Raw genomic sequence first — 14,947 nt, 5'->3', positions numbered from 1 at the left:
ATGTAGCTATTTATGTTCATATCTGGAAGATAGAATAGAAATAGTGAGTCAAAGATCCTGAGGCATCCTGGGATAGTATTTGTTACCTCAGTGGAAACTATAGTCTTCTCTACCTGTGAGTCCCTGACTTATTATTATTGATATGATTGCTTGGTTTGGATGAGGGAAAATGGAACTTGGAACTGGATTTATGGTACAGCCAACAGAATTCTCTTGTGAACAGCAAACATTGGATCCAGATATGTGATGTCAAGTTCTGGAAGGAGCTATCTCTGGCCCCTGTTTATCCTCCCTGGGGGATTGTAACCATGTTCCCTGTACAGAATTCTTGACTTCCCTTGCAAGCCCCCATAGCCACATCAACCATGTCCAGCCATGCAGTGGATCCTGGAAAAAATGGCCACATCCATGCAGAGGGTTAAGAGAAGCTAGGCTGAGATGCTGCATCCTGAGCCTGTCACTCTCATGGAGAACACTGACATGAGGAGGAGAGATGTCACACATATTCATCATAATCAGGGGTGTCTGTAGAGAGCTGACCTTGCTGGTGGTAGTGGCAATGTGTAGAGTGGGGACATGGGAAATCAGAGTAGGAAGGATGGCTGTGAATCTTGGTGACTTCCTTATAGAAATTTCCTCCTCCAAGCTGACATTTGATGTGGTAATCTATCACAAGCTATCAGGTCAGACATGGGGATTTGCAGTGCATTGGCTGCTGCGGAGATTGGGAGGGAGGAGAAAAACCTTCTTAGCATTCAGAGGAACAGATTTGGGGAAACTTGAAGAAGGAACAAAGGAAGTTCAGGGTCTAGGACCTGAATGGAACAATTGAGTGTTGGTGCCTGCAGAATGCTCTGCCCAGGTTCTTGGCACCTTCATTTGTGTCACAGGGTTGCAAAAAAATATGTATGGGGCTTTAAACAAATGAGATAAACTTTCAAAGCCAAAAATATCAAAGGATAATAAGTTCCAGGAGAGTCACCGATCCTGGCCTGCATTCACCAGATCTCTGGGAGAGGGAGATGGAGTCAGATGGTGGATGAAGCTCAGAGGACAGCAGGGTGGTTATGAGGAAACACTAGAAGTCAGACAGCCTGGGCTGGACACCCTCTACTCTGATCCTTAGCATACCTTCTCACCATTTGTTGCCTCTGTTTCTGTTCTGTACAAAGATGATGATCAAAGCACCCTTCTTGGAAGGTACAGGATGGTCTGAAAAGGAAACAGAATTTGTAAAGTGCTGAGCATAAGCTCTTTGTTGTGTGCAGGGTCACCCAAATCAGATTTCTGTGCAGAAAAGTACAAGCCAAGAATAAAAGGTCACTGTTTACTGCTGTCTGCAAGTAAGATGGTGTGTAGGTTTGAGAGTTCTTTTTAAATTAAAAAAAATAAATTTTTATTTGATTCCTAATAATTGTTCATATTGATGGGAACAGTGTGGCCTGTAAATACATGTATGCAATGTAATGATCAGATACAAGCCATTAACACATCCATCACCTCCAACATTTGTCATTTCTTTGTGTTAGGCATGTTCAAACTCCTCTCCATGAACTATTTTAAAGTATATAGTTAACTATTGTCAATCATAGTTACCTTATTGTCCGACACAATATTAGAAATTATTCCTCCTGTCCATCTGTACTCTGGTACATGTTAATCCTCTTCTCTCTGTCGCCATGTCCTCCACCCCCTCCCCAGGCTGCAGTATGGGTTCAAGAATTCTTGAATATAAGAGTGTAGGACAGAAGCAAGTCAAGATGTGGCACCCCTGTGGCTTACTTGTCTTTCTTCCCAACTCAAATGTGAGATCCCTGGTGCACAGTAGAAGGCCACAGGATGTCTTCCATATCCATGAATGACCAGCAACAGTGACAGCTTCAGGAAAACATTTGTGTCAGCATTTAACCTCCATCAAATCCCAGTCACCACAGCCATTTCAGGTGGAAGAAGAGATCCACATGCAGGATGCCTTCAACTTTGTACAAAATGTACAGCAAATTCATTCCTCCCTGTCCCTCTTTCTCTCAGAGGTTCTTGGAGTCATTGTCCCTAAGCAGAAAAAGCATTTCTACTGCTTTGGCCAAACTCTGGATCAAGGGAGGTTTTCACAATGATGTCTAGTGAATTGGTATTTGAGGAATGTGCAAAGACACTTTTGGATTGGCGAACCAGCCTCTCCCCTTCATTAATTTGTTTTCATTCTGCATTCACCTAACAATCCTGTGAATGAATGTCACCTTCATGGACAAAGCCCCTGACCCCACAGCATTTGGGGAGGAAGAGGGATTAGTGGGGACCTCAGCACATCAGGGACCACCTGTCTCTCTGAAAGATGTTCTGTCATTTTCTTTACTCAACAAGACTAATAGTCCTGTAGGCTCCAGACTTTGGGTTCTGTGAAACTCAAAATTAATGTATTAAATTTATCATGTGTTCCCCTTGCTCAGGCCATGTAGCACAAATTAAATTTCACAGTAATTGGCTAAGGTGGAAAGAATCCACCAATCCCTGTGTTGGAGATCAATGCTGACTTTAGGGACAAGGTGGTAGAGGTTAGTTAGGGGTGTGATCCTGGGTGTTCCTGGGTTGCACTGGCCTGAATTGTGCTAAGCAGGCTTCCCCCAGACCAAGTTCATTTTCACATCCATTAGCCTAATCTAATAATTTGAAGCCCAGTGTGAGGCCAAAATTAGGAGGAGCCTCCCCAAGTTGGATGGTGATAATTTCTAAACTAGTTGTTCAGAAGATCACCCTGGATCAGGGTGAAATGTGGGTTCCTAGACTCTGCCTCAGAGACAGATTTTGAGGAATCTGAGGGTCCTGAAATTTGCATTTCACAAACACCTTAGGTAATTGCAACCCAAGTACCTCCCTAGTGCATTTTATTCATTTATTTCTGGGGTACTAGGGATTTAAGCCAGGAGTGCTTTACCACAGAGCCACATACTCAGCCTTTAATTTTTTTTTTTTAGAAACAGAATCTTGCTGAGTTGTTCAGGGTCTTGTTTTTGAAAGTTGCTGAGGCTAGCTTTTGATCCTTCTGCCTGAGGATCCCAAGCCTCCCAAGTCAGATTACAGGTGTACATCCCACACCCAGTTCCCTATTGCATTTTAAAGACAGCTAAAGAAAAGGTCTAAGGGTGCTTCATTTAACAGGCAACAGGAAGCACCCTGGGAGAATCCCTCTATTATTAGCTAACTGGTGGCCCTTACTTGGATCTGAGAGATCTGGGTTCAAACCTCATCTACATGATATATGAGTTTGCAATTCTTTCCCCAAGCTTCCCCTCTTCTATATTTCTATTGAAATCTGCATGTTGAGCTGAGCAGTAGCTGAGGTGGGAAATGATGAGATGAGGAGGGAATGGAGGACATGGGGTGAATAAAACAGCCCCCGATTTTGTTGCACAACTACTTTTTCCTGACTCTTTTTGAAAATTAGCACATTTTGTTTGCTGATTACAAGTTGTTAAAAATTTGACAATATGAAAACATTACAAATAAGTTGGAGTTCCCCGTGAGCCCATTCCTGTAGGAAAAAAAATGAAATCCCCATGGAGAGTCTGGGTGTATTTTGTTCTGTGCAAACACAAATGCAGGATCACTTGGAACATTCTATTTGGCAGCCTTGGATAATTGACCTTGGGGATTTTTTTCAGAAAGAACATGCAGATGTGCATCTTCCTTCTTTGTGGGTCTGCTGACTGACTTTGAGCCAGACTGACCGATGATGGTATCAACAGGGACAAGCTCAGAAAAGCAGAGCTGTTCCGTGATTCTGGGATCATATGGCTTCTGTCTGTAAAACAGCCCAGTCAGCCTTGAGTACCATTCATGATACAGGGGCTAATGGGATGGAGGATCTGGGACATTTTACAACAATGCCTAGGGTATAGCTTCAGCAAACCAGGGGGAATTAAGACCTTATCTAACTCAATGCATTTTGCTGTTCAGGTGACCAAGGCCTGAGAGGGGAGACTGTCCAAGGTCACACAACATGTTTTTCATTGCATCTGGACTTGAACCCAGTACCCTGCCTCTCTTATTTATTTTTTCATTCTCTGTCTTTTGCCTTTACTTTTTGTGAATATTTAAAGGGCATTATGTAATGTGTTAGTATATATATTTGATGTACACAGCAAAATGATTAAAAATGTTACACAAATTAATAGACTCATCATCTCATACAGTTGTTTCTTTTCTTTTTGTGGTGAGAGTACTAACATCTGCTTTCTAGGTCAATGAGCTGCCCCAGGACATTGGCAGCTGCCATCTGAGGGCTTCTCAATCTCCCCCTCATCTACAGGGCCACTGCTTATCTTCTTGGCAACAAACTGTTAATCAGTATGCATTTTGGTGGCATAAACTTGAAACTTTAAGTCTGCATTTAGAACAATAATACCACAGAAGCCCTGATCCATTGGGCATTTAAAATTGGTCAGTTCATTGGAAAACAATAACAAAAATAAAAGCAAAATTCAAGTTACTATTACTGGGAATTTGTTAAAAATGTATACTTTTAAACTTAAAACACATACAGCTTCTTACCCTGAGTTACCTGGGTACTGGGTAGGAGTGCATCCTTTTGCATATGAAATTCTGATTCAAGTTCTGCTCTTTTCTCTCTTAATCCATACCCTTAATATACTACCAATATAATTTCCAGCCTTGACTTTTTTTTATTTTTGTATTTTGGGTACTACATCAGGGGCTGGGACTTAGAGAAAACAGGCACAGGCTTCACAGTCACATTCAACAACAGTGATAAGCACTGCATAATGCAAAAACATATTATCTTCTACCTTTGTTTTGGACCATGAATTAGTCATTTTCTGTTGATATAATAAAATAGCTGAGGCAGGATTCTTTACAGAGGAAATAGGTTTATTTAACTAACAGATTCTCCCCATCATCCTTGGCCTTGGGGATGATCTTCTGTCCTGCTGGTTAAAAAGAGCTTTCATTAAAGTAGCTATTTTTATTGAGAGTTATTATGTGACAGTCACTGTATAATGCAACAAATATGAAAGATGAAAGATGGTGGCTCTGTGAACAAGACACTCTTCTATTCCTAGGACTATTTTAAATATGAATTTTTAAAAAGGTGAAACCTCTGCAGTTACATTTTTTAATTTCAAGCTTGATTCCATCTTAGTGTACCTGTGACTTCCGGTTAAAAAAAAAAAAAAAAAAAAAAAAAAACTGTGGATGGCAGGTTGGTCCATGTCCCCTGCTCTAAGGCTTGCGCCCTAGGGGTGTCGGCCCCGCGGTGGTTCTGCTCTCTGGGCCTATGGAGACTGGGGACTCGGCCCAGGCTGCAGCCCCGCATGCGTGGGAGCACCGCCTCTCCCGCCGCCGGCAGGGCAAACCGCTGCGAGGTACAGGAGGCAGCGCAGAGGAGGTCCCCAGTGGGGGCCGGTGGCAGGGCTGGAAGAAGCCAGAGCCGACCTCTGCAAGCTGAGGCGCGGCAGCTCCCTGACCGGGGAGGGGGAGGGGGAGGGGGAGGGGGAGGGGGAGGGGGAGGGGGAGGGGGAGGGGGAGGGGGAGGACCCTTGTGGGGGCGGCTGCCAGGCCTCCCCTCCCCCGCACACGTCGGGGCGCTGGGTGGCCTCCAGAAGAGGAAGTTCCGCTCCCTAACCAACAGTGCACTGGCAGATCCCAGGAGTCAGGTATTTGAGGAGTCATTGCCCTGTGGGTGGACAGTGGAGGGTGCAGCATAGGCGCCAGGCGTCTGCAGGGCGGGTGGTGAGGTGCCGGTGATCCTAGGCTCCAACCTCCTTGTTTCACCCACCGCAGCTGCCTCAGCCTTCCTGAGAGGTGGGAGACCTTCCACCCTTTTGGGAGACTTTTGAGGAGACCTGCATTTCCCCAGACACTTGCCCCCTTTCCCCTACCACCACGAATGTTAAGAGACAGTTGAACAGAGGCATCGAGGAGATTAAGTGGACCTTCTACAACTTCTTGGACCTCGCCATCCTCCTGGTGGGGGAGGGAAACCACATTTGATCATCTCACTGGGGTGAGGAAATGGAAGAACCCACCTTGCAGTTTTTCTGCAGTGTGGTTTGCGGGATCTACTCCCAGGAATGAAGAGAAGATTTGTAACAACTTGATGAAGTATATAAAGCCTAATGGCAGGAAGATATCACAGGACATAAAACTAGCAATCATTTGGAAGGCCACCCAGGTTTCCAGATGTAATTGGGTGAGCATGAAAGAGATACTTTTTAAAAAACACAACACTCCTGTGAGAGGAAAAAAATTGACTTTATCCTATTTGTCAAGATTTTGAAAACGGTTCAATGTCTAGTACATTTGTTATAAGATGAGAACTTTATAAAATATTTTGTCCAAGAGCCTAAAGGATGACTACCCCCAGCCCTGCTTCCCCTGTCGGGCTGCTGGATTCCACCTCTGAACATGGGGCCACCCTCTTTCCCACATCACAAGCTACCTTGAGACTTTCTGAGAAGTTTATCCTTCTCCTTATTCTTAGTGCCTTCATCACCCTATGTTCTGGGCAATTTCTTCCTTCCAGACTCCTCAAAATACAAACACTTTGATCTGGGTTTAGAAGATGTATTAATTCTTCATATAGATGCCCACAAAGGGGCTAAAACTCCTGGAGTCTTCCTGATCCATGGACCTGATGAACATAGACACAGAGAAAAAGAAGACCACCATCTGAGAAATAAGATTCAACCAGACTATGAGAAGGCCCTGCAAGAAGCAAAAGAAAAATTAAAGAAGTCAAAAGAGAAAATACAGGGGTTGGGGATGTGGCTCAAATGGTTGTGCTCTCGCCTGTCATGTAGGCCCTGGGTTCAATCCTCAGCACCACATAAAAATAAATAAGTGAAATAAAGTTATTGTGTTCAACTACAACTAAAAAAATAAATATTAAAAGAGAGAGCAAACCTCTGCCACCAGTCCCTATTCTAAATCTTGTAGGAATAAGTGGTAGAGGACTAGTAGACAGTGACATAAGAAAAAGGGGAAAAAATTAAAGAGATGATGAAACATGCCTGGGATAATTATAGGACATATGAATGGGGTCATAATGAACTCAGACCTACTGCAAGGAAAGGACACTATACTAACATATTTGGAAGTTCACAGTTGAGTGCTACCATAGTAGATGCTTTGGATACCCTTTATATCATGGGACTGCATGATGAATTTCTTGTTGGACAAAGATGGATCGAAGACAACCTTGATTTCAGTGTGAATTCAGAGGTGTCTGTTTGAAGTTAACATTTGATTTATTGGACGACTGCTTGCAGCATATTACCTTTTAGGAGAAGAGATATTCAAGATTAAAGCAGTAGAGTTGGCTGAGAAATTCCCAACTTCTTTTAACACACCTACTGGGATTCCCTGGGGAAGGATGAATCTGAAAACTGGAGTAGGGAGAAACTGGGGGTGGGCATTTGCAGGCAGCAGCATTCTGGCTGAATTTGGTACATTACATATGGAATTTGTCCACCTCAGCTACTTGACAGGGGACCTGATTTACTATAAAATGGTCGTGCATATTCAGAAAGTACTTCAGCAAATGGATCATCCAAATGACATTTATCCAAATTATTTGAACCCAAAAACAGGGCACTGGGGTAAGTATTATACATTAGTTGGTAATATGGGGGACAGTATCTATGAATATAGATGGTTGATATCAGATAAAACGGATCATGAGGCAAGAAAGATGTATGATGATACTATTGAGGTTATAGAGAAACACCTTATTAAGAAGTCCCAGGGTGGTCTTATCTTTATTGGATTATGCAAGAATGGACACTTGGAAAAGAAGATGGGACATTTGGCTTGCTTTGATGGGGGAATGTTTGCATTCAAGTTTGATGGTGCAGTGGAGGCTGTGGCTGTCCAGCAGGCTGAAAAGTATTATATCCTCCAGCCAGAAGTAATTTAAACCTATTGGTACCTAGGGATATTTACTCATGATTCAAGATAGAGTCAGTGGAGCTGGGAAGCAGCACTGGCTATTGAAAAGTATTGCCGGGTCAGTGGTGGAGTTTTCTGGAGTCAAAAATATATATTCCTCTACTCCTACAAAAGATGATGTATAGCAGAACTTCTTTCTTGCTGAAATATTAAAATATTTGTATCTGCTCTTTTCCGGTGATGACCTTTTACCTTTAGATCACTAGGTGGTTAACACAGAAGCTCACTCTCTGCCTGTGTTATATTTAGTTAACATCACACTTTCAGGTAATCCTGCTGTTCCATGAAAGCAGCTACAGAAGGAATAGTCTTACTTATGTTTTGTTTACATGAACCACTACAGAAACTAGTCTGGAGAAGTGGCTTTTGAAAATCCAGACCTCTAAGTCAACATGACAGGGTGAAACCTCCCTGTAAGGCTTTTCAACTTGTAGATATAGCAGATTTGAAATTATTCCATTTTATTCCTGACCAAAATATGTTCTGGTACCTGTAGGACAGAGAACAGATGTGCTTTGATTCTTAATGAGGTGGTCACACAAGAAGCACTGTCTGTTACTGCTGTATTGCTAGAGCAATCCAAGAACATAGAGCACCTTGCAGGAATTAGATATGACTTTTGGAACCAATTATATAATTTTTTTCCTCTCACAGTGGAGCAGCTTTTAAATTAGATATTACACAGCGGTTATTCCTATTTCTCCATTTAAATAATAGAATAAAATAAGATAAACAAAAACGAAAGAACAGTGTAACTAAATCAGTAGCAAGAAGACTCAAAAAAGAAACAGAAGTACCTATCCCTGTCTGAATTTTGAAGTTCCCCATTGGATGAACAGACTGGCAACCATTTCAATCGCAATGAAATTTCTTGGTTAAACTTTATTTTTCCTGGGGTATGATCTCACAAAGAATACTCTTCAAGTATTTTTCTCTGTCTGATATCAATCATTGAAATTGCTATTTATCAGGCTCTACTTAAGAGCCTGGGTTTAGGATTTTGTGCATGTAATTCAGTCTAGTGTTGGTGGCATGACCAAAAGAGAGGGAAGTGCCAGTTTGTTGCTTTACCACATGTTCTTAAAGAAATCCTTGGTTTTGTTGGTAAGATGTTATTCTTCCAAACCAACATAAGTACCAACTAAATTTTATCCACTTTAATCTCATAATAAATTTAATAGAGTCAGGAAGCTTACAACTTTATGTGGCTTGATAAAATTCACTATTGGTACCTAGGGAGATTTACTCATGATTTACCATGCAGCTCTGAGTTTGCCATGATAAGCTAAGTTACTTTTAAAATTTAGAAAGCAAACCCCAAACACAGTGAAACTTCCTTAAACATTCTATTAGGAATGGGAACAGAGGATCCTTCATTATTTCATCAGATGAGTGAGCTGTTCACAAATATTTTTGTTTTTTTAGTTTTCCAAGAATATTTATAGACTCCAAAGGGTTAATCAGAATAACTTCAAAATAATTTTGGTGAAAAGAATGTAATTAATTATGTTACACTGAAATTGGTTATATATAAAACTTTTATTTTACTGTTAATAGATTTTGCATTGATTTAAACAAAACTATTTCTTTATATTTTGGCAAAAGAAACTTAAATTTTATCAAGAATTATATAGTATAAGTTACTATATATTGATTATAAATTTTTTGTCCCTTGAATTTCTGTGACAGTGAAAGATACTTTTTTCCTCTTGATTTAATATATTTTCCACTGACATTAACAAAAGTTGAAAACAATATAACTAGTATTTACTCTGAATTTAAATATTTTATGAAACGAGTTTGTACAGGAAGCTCACCTTGGAATTCTGAAAGCTTATTTCCTTATTTAGTCACTTGATTTTTAATCCTCTAATTAGCATGTAGTAGATTTAAATTGAGAAAAGATTTAATAAAGTACTTAAACATTTTTAAAGTATTTATTTATTTTTTAGTTGTAGTTGGACTCAATATCTGTATTTATTTGTTTTTTATGTGGTGCTGAGGATCACACCCAGGGTCTCACACGTGCTAGGCTACTGCAATACTGCTGAACCACAACCCCAGCCCAAATAATTAAACGTGTTCTAAGGTTGATCATTTTATACCACAATCATAAGACAATCCTCACAGTTCAGTCAATGATCCATAAATGATAGCCACCCCAAAGTTGTTTAGTGTACATAGAAAATAAAGATGTAGAGCCAGTTGTATTAAATTTCTAAGAGGGTTAAATTTCAGTATCATTACTATTTGAAAATTTAAAATTCTTGCAAAGGGTAGATGACTGTAACTTTAGAAGAGAAAGGGAATATCTGATTCTCAGAAAAAAAAAATTAGCTTTCCTCCTAAAAGTAGCACAAGCCCACTTATGAGTGACTGAAGAATAGTAAAAAATTTGAGTTGGAAAAATCCAAGAGTATCTGTGCAGATAGCAGTAATCTCCCCTGACCATCCTTCTACCTCTCTTTCTAGAAGAGTGCAGAATAAAGGGGCTTTACTGACTCCCAAGGTACTCCTCATCAGAGGAGACGGAACTCCTAACCCAAGTGCTCTATATTACTTGGATGTCTGGAGCTTAAGAGAAGTGAATGAAGTGTACAAGCAGAGCCAGTTCCAATTTGAGAAGGACCATGGAAGTGTCTTCTTCACCACTCCCTACCGTCTTTGTGATGATAAGTCTAGAGATTATAACAGTGCTTTTTCTTCTCTGAATACTGAAGGCAATTAAAGTTAGATACAAATGACTTGTCAGTGTCATGTTTTGTTTTTGTTAAAGACTTTGTAAATAACTTTCACTGAGATCAATCTTTATCCCATATTTTGCTTAGTTTCCAAGAGTGTTCTTTACTGTCTTCTGTCCTTAATTTTCCTTTGTATTTTTTTAGATTTTATTACTCAGATTTGGAACTCATTGATTTATAAGACCTCCTGCAAGGAGCCCAGAAATGCTCCTTTCAGGTGCCTCCACAAAGAACGGAACCTTCACTTTGTGTCTGTGGCACATTGTACAAAACAGCTAGATGGATTGGTACATAAAAGAAGAAATGAAACAGAGATATTGGACACCTTCTACATTTATTTCTCTTAATATTAGAATCAAAAGTTTTGGTTCAAAAAAGACTTTTTGTTTTGTTTTATTGTTTTTTATCCAACCCATGTGAAGTTGTTAAAACCAAGGGAATGGGCTCTAACCAAATAGAAGTCTCAGTGCAGAAAAATAAGTCCCCAGTCACGGGGTTGTTACTTTCTTGGTGATTGCACATGTAATGTCTAGCACCAACTCGTTCCTGTCTTCGAACACCTGTGTCACTATGTAAAACTTATAAACCACTCACTTTCTCCATTCTCCATTGCCAAAGTCTTTGTCAAAATTCCAATTTTGTTGATAAAAGCTTACGCTTCCCATTCTCATTATAAAAAAAAAAAAAAACTGTGATGCCTCAGTTTCCCCTTCTTCAAATGGCAGAAGTTATGATTAGTAGAAATTGTGGCCCCATTTGTTTGGTGCAGACACTGAACATGTTTGCTGCTGTATCAACATTGTTATGAGAAATCATGGGGTCACTGCCTTTCTTCATATCAACCAATGGGAAAGAAGCACTCCTGACTCCTTTTTATAATAAAACAGCTGTATGAGGTCCTGCCATGAGGTGAGGGGACTTCTCCCTTCTCCAGTGATAGATGCGTTCAGTAGTGCCAGGATTTTCTGGGCATGCCCTTTTTATTCATTCACCTGAGGACATCTCATGGTTGGATGGCATGGTGACATTGTTGTCAGCTTGCCACTCTGCCTCCTAATTTTCACAGCCTAATGGAGTCAGATGAGGAGGATAGCCACTGTGTCAGCATCTATAAAATGCCAACATAGTGTCTTTAGTGTCCCCAGAGAACTTATGCTCTTCAAATGTCAGGTACATTCAGAGGAACAGAATTCAGGAGTTCACAGAGAGGATGCAAGGTGTGCTGGATTTCTTCTGCACTCATTTCCTGCACACATCCTGGACATTCCTGGGGCAGACATTTCCCAAGAAGATTAGCACAGAGAAGTTTAAGTGTCTCTAATTTGGGAGACCCACCAAGGCAAGTTCCCCAAGAGACTCTCAGCATCAGCTGCATCTGACCTAGATGCATGTCAAAATGACATTTCCCAGGTTGGTTTCCTCTGGAAAGACCAGGGAGTCGATAAAATGAGGAGACATGCTGAGCTCAAGAGCAAAGCAATCCCAATACTAACTAGGCTCTCAGCTTTGAATACTCATTTCAGGAAGGCAACCCACAAAGATTTTGTTTTACATTATGAAAGTAATATATAGTCATTGTATAAACTTTCTAAATAGAGGAAAGTTGAAAGAAGCAATACAACACTTTATTAATACTGCCACAGTGGCCCCACATCCACCTCTGTGGATCAAGCTGGAGTATTAATTATAAAAAAATAAACTCTTTCTTTATGCATGCCTAAATATTTAAAGAGAATCATTGATGATATTCACCCAGAACTGAGCTGGACAATGTGGGGGTTACAGGAGGATTTTGGTTGGGAATTAATTTTGAGAAATTTGAAAAATAAATGGGAGATCAGATAAATCCAGGGAAAAATCGACATGATAATGAAAGACTGAATCATACACCCTGATTGACAGGGACACCCATGGGTAGGGGAGTCATAGGATAAAATGATTCTTGAAGGATGGAAAACAGTATCCTCACAGGCCCACTTTGCCACCCGGCCATGCCCTCTGAGCACCTTGTAGAGGGAGCCCATGGGAGCAGGGGTGTAGAAATGCCTTCTGCTGCCATGCTGCTTGCTACCCTCATAATTTTTCCTGATAGATGACAGAACTTCTTTTCCACAATGATATTATGTAGCTTGGTGGGAAATTCAATATGTTTTAATTTCTTAAAATCATATCATCCTCCTTTAACTTAGAGATATAGAAATCTTTAGTAGGTTTCCTTCTTCTAAAGACCATGATCCTACCATCCATTTATTCATCCACATACCTGTTCATCTATTATTCATTTATCTCTCCATTATTAATAATTTATGTATTTATTTATCTATTTGTCAATCCATTTATCAATCTATCTATTCACATATCTATCCATCCTTCCATGTATGTATTTTAAGGACTCACAGCTTCTCCACCCTTAAGGATTATGGAATTTCTTTGGAAAAAGAAATATGAGTCCACTTAAAAAGGCAATTGAACAGTGTAAGGCAATGGATCTTAGAACAATGCGTCATCAAGTACTTTAGACAGTTGGAGGTGGTCAGAACAGGCTGTCTAGAGGAAGTAATTTATAAACTTGCATAATAAACAGATTCCTAACTTGATGTCCAAGATTGAGGTTACAGGGCTCCATGAATACTATGATATTGCATCCAAAAAGACAAGAAAGTAAAAGAGAGGCTACCCTGGACTCATCCTCACCTGGCCTTCTATCCTGGCCTCCCTGACTCTGTTAAATAGCAGATGAGTGACAGTTGAGCTTCAACTGTGCTCAGATGGAGAAAAAGTTTCTCAGAAAGCATCTCCAGCAGTGTGAAGAGAGGCCAGATTTAGATCTGACATCCATGAAAGAACTGGAGCTGAAATTAAGTGGGGAGTGGATAGGCTGGGCAACACAGGTGTTAGGGAGTGGGTAGATGAGTGATCCATGTGTTGGGGAGGGAGGAGAAGAGGAGAAAGAAACCACCAGCCATTTAATGGTTTTCTACTTCTGCAGCTGTTACAAAATATGGAAACTGTGAGACATGAAAGCCATTTTTTTCTAACTGTGGGTCTTTTGTTCAAGTACAGACTGCTTTGTGGTATTTAGAGAATACACATTAACTCAGAATTTTCTAAATTCCATTTCTACCTGATCCTTGTAAAAAAACACATTACCTTATGGGCCTTAGATTCTCTTCTTATAGAAGAATATACTTCTAAAATAATCGTATTAACTACTCCCATTTCCTCTCTTCTGTTGTTACCTCCATGTCTCATCTAGACTAGAACAACAACTATAGCATTTCTCCTGACTAAAACACTCAGGGTCACTTCAGGTGAACTGGGCTGCTTGAAATAATCATACAAGAGACAGAGATACCTTTTCTTTGGGTACTGTGACAGCTCCTCTGACCTTAAGGGTCCACAGAAAGAGAGAGAGCACATGCTTCTCCCTTTTATTGGGGAGAAGCCATTCAAATGAGGCAAGAGGTAAGGTTTCAGGGGGTTGAGTCTAGCTTCATAATGTCTTCTGTAATGTCATAATGTCAGGTTGATTGACATACAGGAAGGCCATACTCAAAGGCAGAGAAAGAGAAGGGTAAACACAAAGGGCACTTCCATGGAACATTCTATACCAAACAGGACAATGAGGTAGTATTACAAAGGAATAGGTGAGTATAGGTCCTGAAGACATGCCTTCTACTTTCTTGGATAACACCCAAGTCACCATGAAATGTAGTGATTCATCAGAGCCTCTTGCTTCAAGATAGAAGGAATGGGTCCTTCAGAGTGGCTCACTACAAACAACCTACTAACTAGTTTCTTTCCTCCAGCTTCTCTCCTCCACCCACTTCCACGATGCAGCCCAGAGATCTTCAGGAATCTCTTTCAGATTGTTCCCGAATAACATGCTGTGGGACTCTCTAGGTGGATTTTATTTTTTCTCTTATTTTGTAAATTTAATCAAAATTTATAGTAAGAGAGCTTATCTCCAGCAATTTCCTTTGCTCCCTCCAACATAGTTCTACATGTTCTGCATTGTGGAATTTTAAAAAAACTCTTCATTGATAGTGATGTCTGTGTGTATTTAGCTGTTTTTATTGAGAGTTTATCTTCAGTAGGAGATTTTTTTTTTTGAAACTTTTTTTTTATTTTGCTGGGAGTCCTTTGGTAGTGGGGCATGGGAGAATTCTACTAGAAAAAACACTTTTGTGCTTTCTTCTGAAGAAATCCCTGAAATGACATTGTATTTGCACTGGTCTCAG

At 40.4% G+C, this 14,947-nt stretch overlaps 1 pseudogene; it reads left to right on the top strand.

The window, feature by feature from the left end:
* Positions 1-5,293: 5,293 nt before the first annotated feature.
* On the top strand, positions 5,294-8,252 carry LOC114083635 (mannosyl-oligosaccharide 1,2-alpha-mannosidase IB pseudogene; annotated as a pseudogene).
* The last annotated feature ends 6,695 nt before the right edge of the window (positions 8,253-14,947 follow it).

Source organism: Marmota flaviventris, chromosome 16 (assembly GCF_047511675.1).
Source record: "Marmota flaviventris isolate mMarFla1 chromosome 16, mMarFla1.hap1, whole genome shotgun sequence".
NCBI lineage: Eukaryota > Metazoa > Chordata > Mammalia > Rodentia > Sciuridae > Marmota > Marmota flaviventris.
The sequence above is the reverse complement of the archived record's forward strand: the minus strand, read 5'-3'. Positions and strand labels throughout refer to the sequence as shown.